Source organism: Triticum aestivum, chromosome 4D (genome assembly GCF_018294505.1).
Source record: "Triticum aestivum cultivar Chinese Spring chromosome 4D, IWGSC CS RefSeq v2.1, whole genome shotgun sequence".
Lineage (NCBI taxonomy): Eukaryota > Viridiplantae > Streptophyta > Magnoliopsida > Poales > Poaceae > Triticum > Triticum aestivum.
The window spans coordinates 386,836,838-386,848,147 of NC_057805.1; positions in this window are offsets into that span (position 1 = coordinate 386,836,838).

The following is an 11,310-nucleotide window of genomic DNA, read 5'->3' on the forward strand; positions in this document are numbered from 1 at the left end:
GGATGTGCTGCGGCCGAGCAGTCAGCAGGTCCTGACCGGCCTGCCGCCGAGCGAGGGGATAGCGCCTAGGAGCCATCTGCGGGACTGCTTGTACGCAATGAAGTAGATCGCTTTGGAACAGAATACATATCGAGCGTTGGTGATGTTCTTGCCGTAGAGCTCCTTGAGGACCTCGCGGCGGTTGATTTCCAACAGCCTCCTGAAGACCGGGGGAGCTTTACTCGATAGAGAGGCATGGCGCCCGTCGTCGCCGTCACGCCCGCGACGTCGCCGGCGAGCATCTCCTCGTAGTCAGTTACATCCGTCCCAGAACCATCAGCGCTTAAGACGCTTCCTCGGCCTCGCCATCTTATTCGTCTTCTTCGGCTCCCGGAGCATCTGAGCATCTCCAGTTCATCGTCGATCATCGTCGCTCTCGTCTCCTCAACTTATCCCCGGCCGCCCCTACCACAAATTCGAGCCCCTCGTGAGTTCCTCTCTCAAACATCTCCTTTTCCCCTTCGAATCGGTGTCCGCAGCCATCGTTCGATGATGAGGCCCATGCGTACACAAGCACTCAGGCTGGGCCAACGGACAGCCAGAAGGCCCATGTCTTTGACGTGCAGGTAGCTTTTCATCGTACGGATTAGTACCACCTCGAATAGAACAAATATAACAAGTATGAGGTGGACGGACGAAAAACGGACGAAATTACGGTGGTAAGAAGCGATAGCCCTTTTATTAGTAGGTATAGATAAATAGGACCAAGGGTCATTCTCACTTTTCCCCTTCGTGCCCCTTCACATCGTCCTCTTCCTCGCGCCGGCCGCACGTTCGAGCTCTGCCGTTGCCTTCGACCTTCGCTTCTGCCCCAACAACGGCCGCTGCATCACCCTGATCGAACCAGAAAGTCGCGGCGCCTCTCCGCTGTTCCTGTGACACTTGTAAGTCTTCTCTCCTTCCACCCTATATCTCGTCATTAGGGTTTGTGTTCAACGGAGTTCATCGAAGTCCTATAGCTGTTCTTCCCTGTTCTTCTCAGTAGCATAAATTGCAAGCTAGATCTGATGTTTTAATGCGCCGTCGTAGTTATAGTTCCTCTTTTCCTCATTAGAGCATCCCCTTCACATAGAAAAACTCATCTGAACTTGATAAACTGTTTAAGCACCTGAAATTTAGGTCTGAATATATTCTAATTTTTTGTCGCACCGCAAATCTGAATTTATCATGTCAATCTGTGAAACCTGTTTTTCATCACTTAGTCATCTCAGATATGTACCTTTCGCATCAATATGGGCGGTTTAACTTTTTAGAAAATGATAATCTGGTAGGTACCATTAGTCCCCTCTTAAACCACCAATTCGTTATCTTTGTAACTCCTCCAATGCTAGACTCCGGTTTCACAAAGTGTATATGCCTCTGTTTCTACTTCTGATCTTTCGTTGCTTTATGCTTGTCCGTCATAAATCTTAAACCGGCAATAACCGTGTTTCATCTTTCCATTGAAATGGCCAAACAAGTTTACGGGTGCAACTGGGTTCCTTCCCGGGTTACTGAAGAACAATTAGACAGATGTGTTGCAACCGATGCTTTAGCAAAGAAAGAAGTCATCCACTTGAGGGCCCCTGGTCCGGAAAATCCTCCTGAACCCAAGGATGGAGAAGTAGTCGTGTTCGCTGACCATCTGGGTCGAGGTTTTAGCCCTCTCGGTTCAAAAAAATTCTGGGACGTGCTTGCCAGCTTCCAACTCCACCCTCAAGATATTGGACCAAACTCTGTGTCCAATATTTGCAATTTCCAAGTATTTTGTGAGGTCTATCTTCAAGAGGAGCCCACAGTTGAGCTGTTCAGAGACTTTTTCTACTTGAACTGCCGTACTGAGTTTACAGATGGGCCCAATACTGAACTAGGTGGAATGGCAATTCAGAAGAGGAAAGATGTCAGCTTCCTTCACGCCAAGCTTCATGGTCACCCCAAGGATTGGAATCAAACTTGGTTTTATTGCCGAGACACATCTCCAACTGATGAGAATCCTCTGCCGGGCTACCGTCCTCACCTGCTTAGCAACACACATCCATTTCCTCAGAGGCTGACTGCCAAGGAATGGTCCAACTATGCACCATAACTGTCAAAGCTCAGAGCTTTTATGGCAAGCGGTTTAACAGGTGTTGACTTTGTTCGCTGCTGGATATCCTGGAGCGTTCTGCCGTTAAGCCGGCGCCCCGGTTTAATGTGTGAGTACACAGGGGACTTAAAAGACCCTCAATGACATATCAACATTCAGCTAACAGAAGCTGAAGTTACTGAGGCTGTCAAGAAAATATTGACTGAACCGGAAGCTGTATGTAGCCAGACCAGGTTAAGTCCTTTCTGCGTCTCCAATAAACCGCCAACTGTAAGAATCACAACTTTTTTGTTTTAGCTTGCTCCTTTTTAAATACTCTCTCAAAATTTTGTCCATCTTTGACAGGGCGATGATCCGTTCTGGAAGAAGAAACCACAGGATAAACCGGCCAAGACACCTCGCCCCAAGACCAAGGTTATCAAAAAACCTGCCAAGAAGAGGACCACTGAGTCTTCCGAACCAAATGCTGACGCTGACTTGGCTAATCCCGATTCAGAGGTAGAACTTGACTCTCTTGGTTCATTTTTCATACACCTCATTGACAATGACTATTATCAGGACGACGCTGAAGGCAGCCAAGCTGATGATGTAGAGGTAATTATCCTTTCCTCCGGTTCAGATCCTCTGCCAACCCAGAAAATCCGTCAAGCAAACCGGAAAGTAAAATTTTCTCACCCCTAGCTCACTTGGACCCAAACTTTCTTTTGAAGAAGCAGCAACACGAAGCCCGCCGCACAACCCGATATAGCGGCCAGGTAGTTACCTCCGCCGGTTTACCGAACACTCCAGTCCAGAAACGTCGATCAGAGGTCTCTTATACTCTTGACACTTCTTGCCCCAAGGCGGGTTGTTTCCGACAGCCTCTTAATCCGTCTGATTCGAATTATCAGGGAACACCTCACTCATCCTCTGGCGAGTCAACGGCCACACAACTTCCAACCCTCAGGACAGTTCCTGGGTGAGCTATGCCTCAAATTTACTCTTAATACCTTATGTTCTCCTGATGTATTGACCTTTATGTTTGTTCTTCTCAATGCCAAGCCTAGACCCATCAAGAAGGCTCGGTTAAATAAACTGGCTGATGATAATGTGGTTATTGAACCGGAGAAGACTCCACATCTGGAAGAAACAAATGCTGATGTTATACATGATGACCCGCCACCTCAAGATTATGATTTCATTGTTGAACAAGTAGAAGTTGACACCACAGGCCACACTGATAAACCGACTAGCCCGGCTCGCATGGGTGATAAGCCGGCCAGTCCAGCTAAGGCGACTGATAAACCGTCAACTCCAGCGAAGGCTGCTGATGATAAAGAAGATGACATTATGATTACTGATGTCAGCCACACCGCTCCTGGCAATCGTGTTGCTTTATCGAAGCATAGCTCCAAGGACGAGCTTTCTGCTATGGGCAAAGGCAAATGGAACACAGATTTGTCAACCTACGCCCACCTCAATGCCCAAGACATCCATTCTGGTTTTTTAAACCGTCTGTACACAAGCCGCGACTTTGAAGCCGGTTTAGTGAATCTTCTGAAGGAGCGATATGAGGTAACTGCATAACTGCTTCTCTCTTGTGTCCAATTCCAAATATTAACTCTAGTAGCCCCCAAGTGCCGGTTTATGGTACTCATCTAAATTGGGACTTTGTAATATCTCAACTTTGCATGCTTAGCCTCCAAGGGCCGGGTTATCTTTTTAAGATGAACCGGTACTTTAGAATTGTAATATTATAACTTTCACCGGTGTAGTCCCCAAGGGCCGGTTTAACTTATGAAGATGAACCGGGACTTTAGAAGAATACCCATAACGTTACTTTGAACTAACATACATTAGCCCCCAAGTGCCAAGAGTAATACTTGTATTGTGCTTGGGACTTGTAGAAATTTCTGATAATAAGCAAATAGGAATTAGCCCCCAAGTATCAGGTGCATAACTTGTTATGTGCTTGGTACTTCAAATATGTACTGCCAACTCATGATATGTCTGTCTCTTATAGGCCGAGCTGAGCAAAAAGGAAACTCAAACTGCTGATCTGCAAGAAAACATCAAGTCCCAGCAAGCAGAAACCTCCAAAGCCAAAGATGAGCTGACCAGTGCCTTAGCCGCCATGGAAAAACTGAAGGAGGGTTTCAACAAGGAGCGGGCGGATTGGGACATAGAAAAATCCGCATTACAAAAAAGAGCCGAGGACGCAGAGGCAGCTCTTAAACCGGTGGTAGACGAGTTGACTGGTGTAAAGCGGCAAATTCATGCCATGACTGCTGCTGTGTTTGGTAAGTATCCTTGCGTTGAGTTTTCAACATTTCATCCCATACATTGCCGGTTTATTGATGTTCGCAATGATGCAGGAACTCGCATTAGTCATCTGGGCTCTGACATACAGAAGAAGCTGAAGGCTGCCTATACTCTTATAGAGCAGTTATATACCGTCGCACATCGGGTCATATGCACTGCCTCTCATAACAAGCCACCCCCAACCTTAATCCAAGAAACTTTAGAAAGGTTGTCAATGCTGCCTGCCCAGATTGAAGAGTTGAAAAGATCGGCTGCAAGGGCAGGTGCTCTGACCGTGCTAACCCGGGCTAAAGCATGGGTGCCTGATCTTGATCCGGTGGATGTGGGCAAAGGCTATCCGAGCCTAAGGGAGGACGGATCAGAGTTTGATAATGATGCCCTCCGAGTTATAACCAGGGAGATGCGTCCACTGGCCTGCCAATTGGCTGAAGAAGCTGGCCTGTCATACTATCAGGCGAGTTATGATGTCAACAACAAACGAGTTGCTGCACCAACTCCTGAGGCTCAAAACCTCATTCCGCCAATCCGTAAGCACACCTACGCCCCTGACATTGAACCGTCCATCCTTATAAGCAATGAAGCTGTATTCCAAGCCCTAACTAGGATCGACTGGGCAACCATTGACTTCCAGCCACTTGGTAGAGATGAGGAGGATGAACCGGTGCAAGATGATCCGCAGCCGTCAAGTCAACCTGGTGACGAATCATGAACCGGAGGCCGGTTTAGCCTTCTGCGTACCGCAACACTTGCTGAAAAACAATTATCCTTTTGGGCATTAAGACGCCTTGTAATAGGCTAGTTCAAACACTTGGTCTGCTATGCCATTGCGCATATTTATTTTGCTTGACACCGTTAATTCGCCATGCTTAAGACATATGATGTTCATAATCCATAGCGATTTATTCAGGCTGTTCCTGCATACAAGAAGTTTGAAAATGTCCCGGCGGTTACCACCGGACGGGTCATGATGCCCAAATATATAGCCAGGACCAAGGCTGTAAAAAGGTAATCAAATATGAAAATAAATGATACCCGTGACATTGAATCACATCGTTGGTTGACCAACTTTTGTAGTAAGGGTGATAACCCCAGTCTTGAGTACTGATAACTCCTTTCATATTATACCAGTTTACGATAGAACCGTACCGGGTTGTGATAAACACCGGATTAACCATATATAATACTGGCGACTTATAGTCGAAACCAGGCCGGGTTAATAAACTTCCGGATTATAATTGATTATATACTGACAACTTTTGTAGCTGAAAGTCAAGCCGGGTCAATAAACGCCGGTCTATCAAAAAATATTATAAATCCCATCAGAAGAGAAAAACTTGGCAAATAAAGGCATATAAAAACATGTAGTCGAGGCTTTTCACGGGCTGCCAGGCCCCAAATCGAGGCTTTTCATGGGCTTCCAGGCCGCTAAGTTAAACCATTTTACAAAGCCTTTTAAGATGGACCTCAATCTTTAACCAATCGTCATTTTAACTTTGACAAGTTCAGGGTCTATGAGATTGACTTGTCAAAAGTTCGGCGGGTCATACCAGGTTTACCTGGACAGAGTGGCTTACTTAAAAAGGCAGGATAACCCGGGGTTTTAGGTGAATACACCAGGCTTCCAAGCCGTGGCTTGATAGCCTATTACAAGTGTAGATTCTTTGTTCATTGCGAAGCAAAGAATCCCCAAGCAATATTTTGAGCTGTGCTCAGTGGGTGCCTATGTTTGAGTTGTGCTTTTGCAACACTCTCTTTGGCCCCTAAGTAATTTCTTTTGGCCTTGAGCCGATCAGGAGGTGTAGCTATGGTTCGAATACCACCAAGCCCCCAAGTGATTTTCCTGGTGGCCTTGCGCCGATCAAGAGGTGTAGCTATGGTTCGAATACGACCAAGCCCCCAAGTGATTTTTATATAAAGCTTTATAAGCTGGATCAAGGGGGTAAACGGACTCCGCTTTATGAACAGAAGCCCCCATGTAACCGCACATGATGTAAGAAAAACAACAGATACCCTGCTTTAGCTGAGGCTCCGGTTTATTATATTGATCATAATATATACATTGTCATAACTATGTACATAAGCAGAGCCTGTGGCTCAAGTATAATAAGGCCGAAGATGAGCGATATTCCACGGCCGGTGGGTCTCCTCCTCCGATTTACGCGAGTCTTTGTGCTCTCGAACATCTATAAGGTAGTATGACCTGTTATGCAGATTCTTGCTGACAACAAAGGGCCCTCCCCAAGGCGGGGATAACTTGTGCATATCAGTCTGATCCTGGATGAGTCGAAGCACCAGATCGCCTTCTTGAAAAGTTCTGGTTCTAACCCGGCGGCTGTGATAACAACGCAGATCTTGCTGATAAATCGCCGAACGGGCTGCTGCAATGTCACGCTCCTCATCTAATAGGTCAAGTGCTTCCTGTCGTGCCTTCTCATTATCAGCTTCAACATAAGACGCCACACGAGGCGAGTCATGACGGATGTCACTAGGGAGAACCGCCTCTGCTCCGTAAACCATGAAAAAAGGCGTGTAACCCGTAGATCTGTTCGGCGTGGTATTGATGCATAACACAGACGATAACTCCTCCACCCAACAACCCGGCATCCGTTGCAAAGGAACCATGAGCCGGGGTTTTATGCCTCTCAAGATCTCTTGATTGGCTCTCTCTGCTTGACCATTAGATTGGGGGTGAGCCACTGATGATACATCAAGCCGGATGTGCCCTCGTTGACAAAATTCTTTCATAGCACCCTTGGACAGATTAGTGCCATTATCAGTTATAATGTTGTGTGGAAAGCCAAACCAGAAAATCACCTTCTTGATGAATTGAACCGCCGTAACTGCATCACACTTACTGACTGGCTCTGCCTCCACCCACTTAGTGAAATTATCAACCGCCACCAAAAGGTGTGTCTTCTTGTCCTTGGATCTCTTAAAGGGCCCAACCATATCTAGCCCCCAAGTTGCAAACGACCAAGTAATTTGAATCATCCGCAATTCTTGGGCCGGAACATGAGCTCGGCGTGAAAATTTCTGACAACCGTCGCACTTTTTCACCAAGTCCTCCGCATCAGCATGAGCCGTCAGCCAATAGAAGCCATGACGAAAGGCTTTAGCCACCAGGGACTTTGAACCGGCGTGATGACCACAATCCCCCTCGTGGATCTCACGCAGAATCTCGCGTCCTTCTTCAGGAGACACGCAACGCTGAAACGCCCCTGTCACACTGCAATGATGTAATTCTCCATTGATAATAGTCATGGACTTGGACCGCTGGATTATCTTCTTGGCCAAGGTTTCATCCTTCGGTAACTCGCCCTGGTTCATATACGCCAAATATGGGACCGTCCAATCTGGAATGATATGAAGCGCTGCCACCAATTGAGCCTCTGGATCAGGAACAGCCAGATCCTCCTCTGTGGGAAGTTTAACCGACGGATTATGCAGCACATCCAGAAAGACGTTGGGTGGAACCAGCTTACGCTGGGAACCCAAACGGCTTAAAGCGTCCGCCACTTCATTCTTCTGCCGGTCCACATGATCAACCTGATAGGCTTTGAAGTGACCTGCAACAATATCCACCTCTCGACGATATGCTGCCATGAGCGGATCCTTGGAATCCCAAGTACCAGACACTTGTTGAGCCACTAGGTCCGAGTCACCGAAGCACTTAACCCGGCTCAAATTCATCTCCTTAGCCATCCGAAGACCATGGAGTAAAGCCTCATATTCAGCTGCATTGTTAGTGCAAGGGAACATTAAACAGAGAACATAACAAAACTTATCACCTCGTGGGGAAGTTAGCACGACTCCAGCCCCCGAGCCCTGCAATTGCCTGGACCCATCGAAATGAATAGTCCAATAAGTATGATCCGGCTTCTTTTCTGGCGCTTGTAATTCTGTCCAGTCATTGATGAAATCCACAAGCGCCTGAGATTTGATCGCCGTCCGGGGCATATATTTTAACCCGTGAGGCCCAAGCTCAATAGCCCACTTGGCAACCCAGCCAGTTGCTTCCCTGTTCTGGATTATATCCCCCAAAGGAGCAGAACTGACCACAGTGATGGGATGGCCCTGGAAATATTGCTTAAGCTTCCGGCTCGCCATGAAAACTCCGTACACCAGCTTCTGCCAATGTGGGTACCTCTGCTTGGACTCAATAAGTACTTCACTGATATAATAAACCGACAGTTGAACCGGATACTCCTTTCCGGCGTCCTTGCGCTCCACCACAATAGCCACGCTAATAGCCCGGGCATTAGCAGCCACATATAACAACAAGGGTTCTTTAACAATAGGAGCAGCAAGGACCGGCGGCTCGGCCAGCTGCCGCTTTAAATCCTCAAACGCTTCATTGGCGGCGTCACTCCAGACGAAGTCATTCGTCTTCTTCAGCATCTGATATAAAGGGATTGCCTTCTCTCCAAGGCGACTTATAAACCGGCTCAAGGTTGCAATCCGGCCTGCCAGGTGTTGAACATCATTGATACACTTCGGTTTAGCCAAAGAAGTTATAGCCTTGATTTTCTCTAGATTAGCTTCAATGCCCCTATAACTCTTGGGCTTCAATGTCTAACAGGGAAGCATGTATGTCCTGTTGGGATTCAAGATCAGAGACACTGACTTTTGAAGTGGTGAAAATCAAAAGCCCGTATCGTGCCCTGTTTGGACGGCCGGCTTATGCTAAGTTCATGGCAAGGCCCTGTTATGTCTATCTGCAGCTCAAGATGCCAGGTCATAAGGGGACCATCACGGTTCATGGGAGCCGTAAGATCGCTTTGGAATGTGAAGAAGGTGATGCGTCTTATGCTGAGTCGGTTTGTGCAACAGAGGAGTTGAAGTTCTACAAGGACAATGTTGATCCGGCGGATATGACTTCTTTGAAAAAGCCAAATACAGAGCATGATCCGACCTTGAAGTTTAAATCGGTTGATGAGACTAAGCTGGTTGATTTTGTTCCTTGCGATTCATCCAAGCAGTTTAGCATCAGCGCTAACTTGGATCCGAGATAGGAAAGCGCGCTCATCGAGTTCATCCGTGAGAATCGGGACAGCTTTGCGTGGAAGCCTTCTGACGTGCCAGGTGTACCGAGGGAACTCGCTGAGCACACCCTTAATGTCGATCCCAAGTTTAAACCGGTCAAGCAGTTTCTTCGCCGGTTCAATGAAGAAAGATGCAAGGCCATTGGTGAGGAGGTAGCCAGGCTTTTGGCGGCTGGGTTTATCATTGAAGTATTTCATCCTGAGTGGTTGGCTAATCCGGTGCTGGTACTTAAGAAGAACGGCACTTGGCGTATGTGTGTGGATTACACTGATTTAAACAAGGCTTGTCCAGCGGATCCTTTTGCCCTCCCTCGTATTGATCAAATCATTGATGCTACGGCGGGTTGCGAGCATTTGAGTTTTCTGGATGCTTATTCTGGTTATCATCGGATCAAAATGGCAGTTAAGGACCAGGAGAAGACAGATTCCATAACTCCCTTTGGAGCCTTCTGCTATGTGTCTATGCCCTTTGGGCTCAAGAGTGCCCAGGCGACTTATCAGCGCTGTGTGCAGAATTGTCTTCATAATCAGATCGGTCGCAATGTTCATGCTTATGTGGATGACATTGTGGTTAAATCCAGAAAGGAGTTATACATCATTGATACACTTCGGTTTAGCCAAAGAAGTTATATCGTTGAACATCGTTGATACACTTCGGTTTAGCCAAAGAAGTTATAGCCTTTCTAGATTTAACCACAATGTCATCCACATAAGCATGAACATTGCGACTGATCTGATTATGAAGACAATTCTGCACACAGCGCTGATAAGTCGCCTGGGCACTCTTGAGCCCAAAGGGCATAGACACATAGCAAAAGGCTCCAAAGGGAGTTATGAAAGTTGTCTTCTCCTGGTCCTTAACTGCCATTTTGATCCGATGATAACCAGAATAAGCATCCAGAAAACTCAAACGCTCGCAACCCGCCGTAGCATCAATGATTTGATCAATACGAGGGAGGGCAAAAGGATCCGATGGACAAGCCTTGTTTAAATCAGTGTAATCCACACACATACGCCAAGTGCCGTTCTTCTTAAGTACCAGCACCGGATTAGCCAACCACTCAGGATGAAATACTTCAATGATAAACCCAGCCGCCAAAAGCCTGGCTACCTCCTCACCAATGGCCTTGCGTCTTTCTTCATTGAACCGGCGAAGAAACTGCTTGACCGGTTTAAACTTGGGATCGACATTAAGGGTGTGCTCAGCGAGTTCCCTCGGTACACCTGGCATGTCAGAAGGCTTCCACGCAAAGATGTCCCGATTCTCACGGATGAACTCGATGAGCGTGCTTTCCTATCTCGGATCCAAGTTAGCGCTGATGCTAAACTGCTTGGATGAATCGCAAGGAACAAAATCAACCAGCTTAGTCTCATCAGCCGATTTAAACTTCAAGGTCGGATCATGCTCTACATTTGGCTTTTTCAAAGAAGTCATATCCGCCGGATTAACATTGTCCTTGTAGAACTTCAACTCCTCTGTTGCACAAACCGACTCAGCATAAGCCACATCACCTTCTTCACATTCCAAAGCGATCTTACGGCTCCCATGAACCGTGATGGTCCCCTTATGACCCGACATCTTGAGCTGCAGATAGACATAACAGGGCCTTGCCATGAACTTAGCATAAGCCGGCCGTCCAAACATGGCATGATACGGGCTTTTGATTTTCACCACTTCAAAAGTCAGTGTCTCTGATCTTGAATCATGCTCATCACCAAAAGCAACTTCTAGAGCTATCTTACCAACTGGATACACCGATTTACCAGGCACCACATGGAAAACGGTGTTAGACGGTTTAAGATTTTTATCTGTTAACCCCATGCGATGGAAGGTTTCATAATAAAGGATATTGATCCTACTCC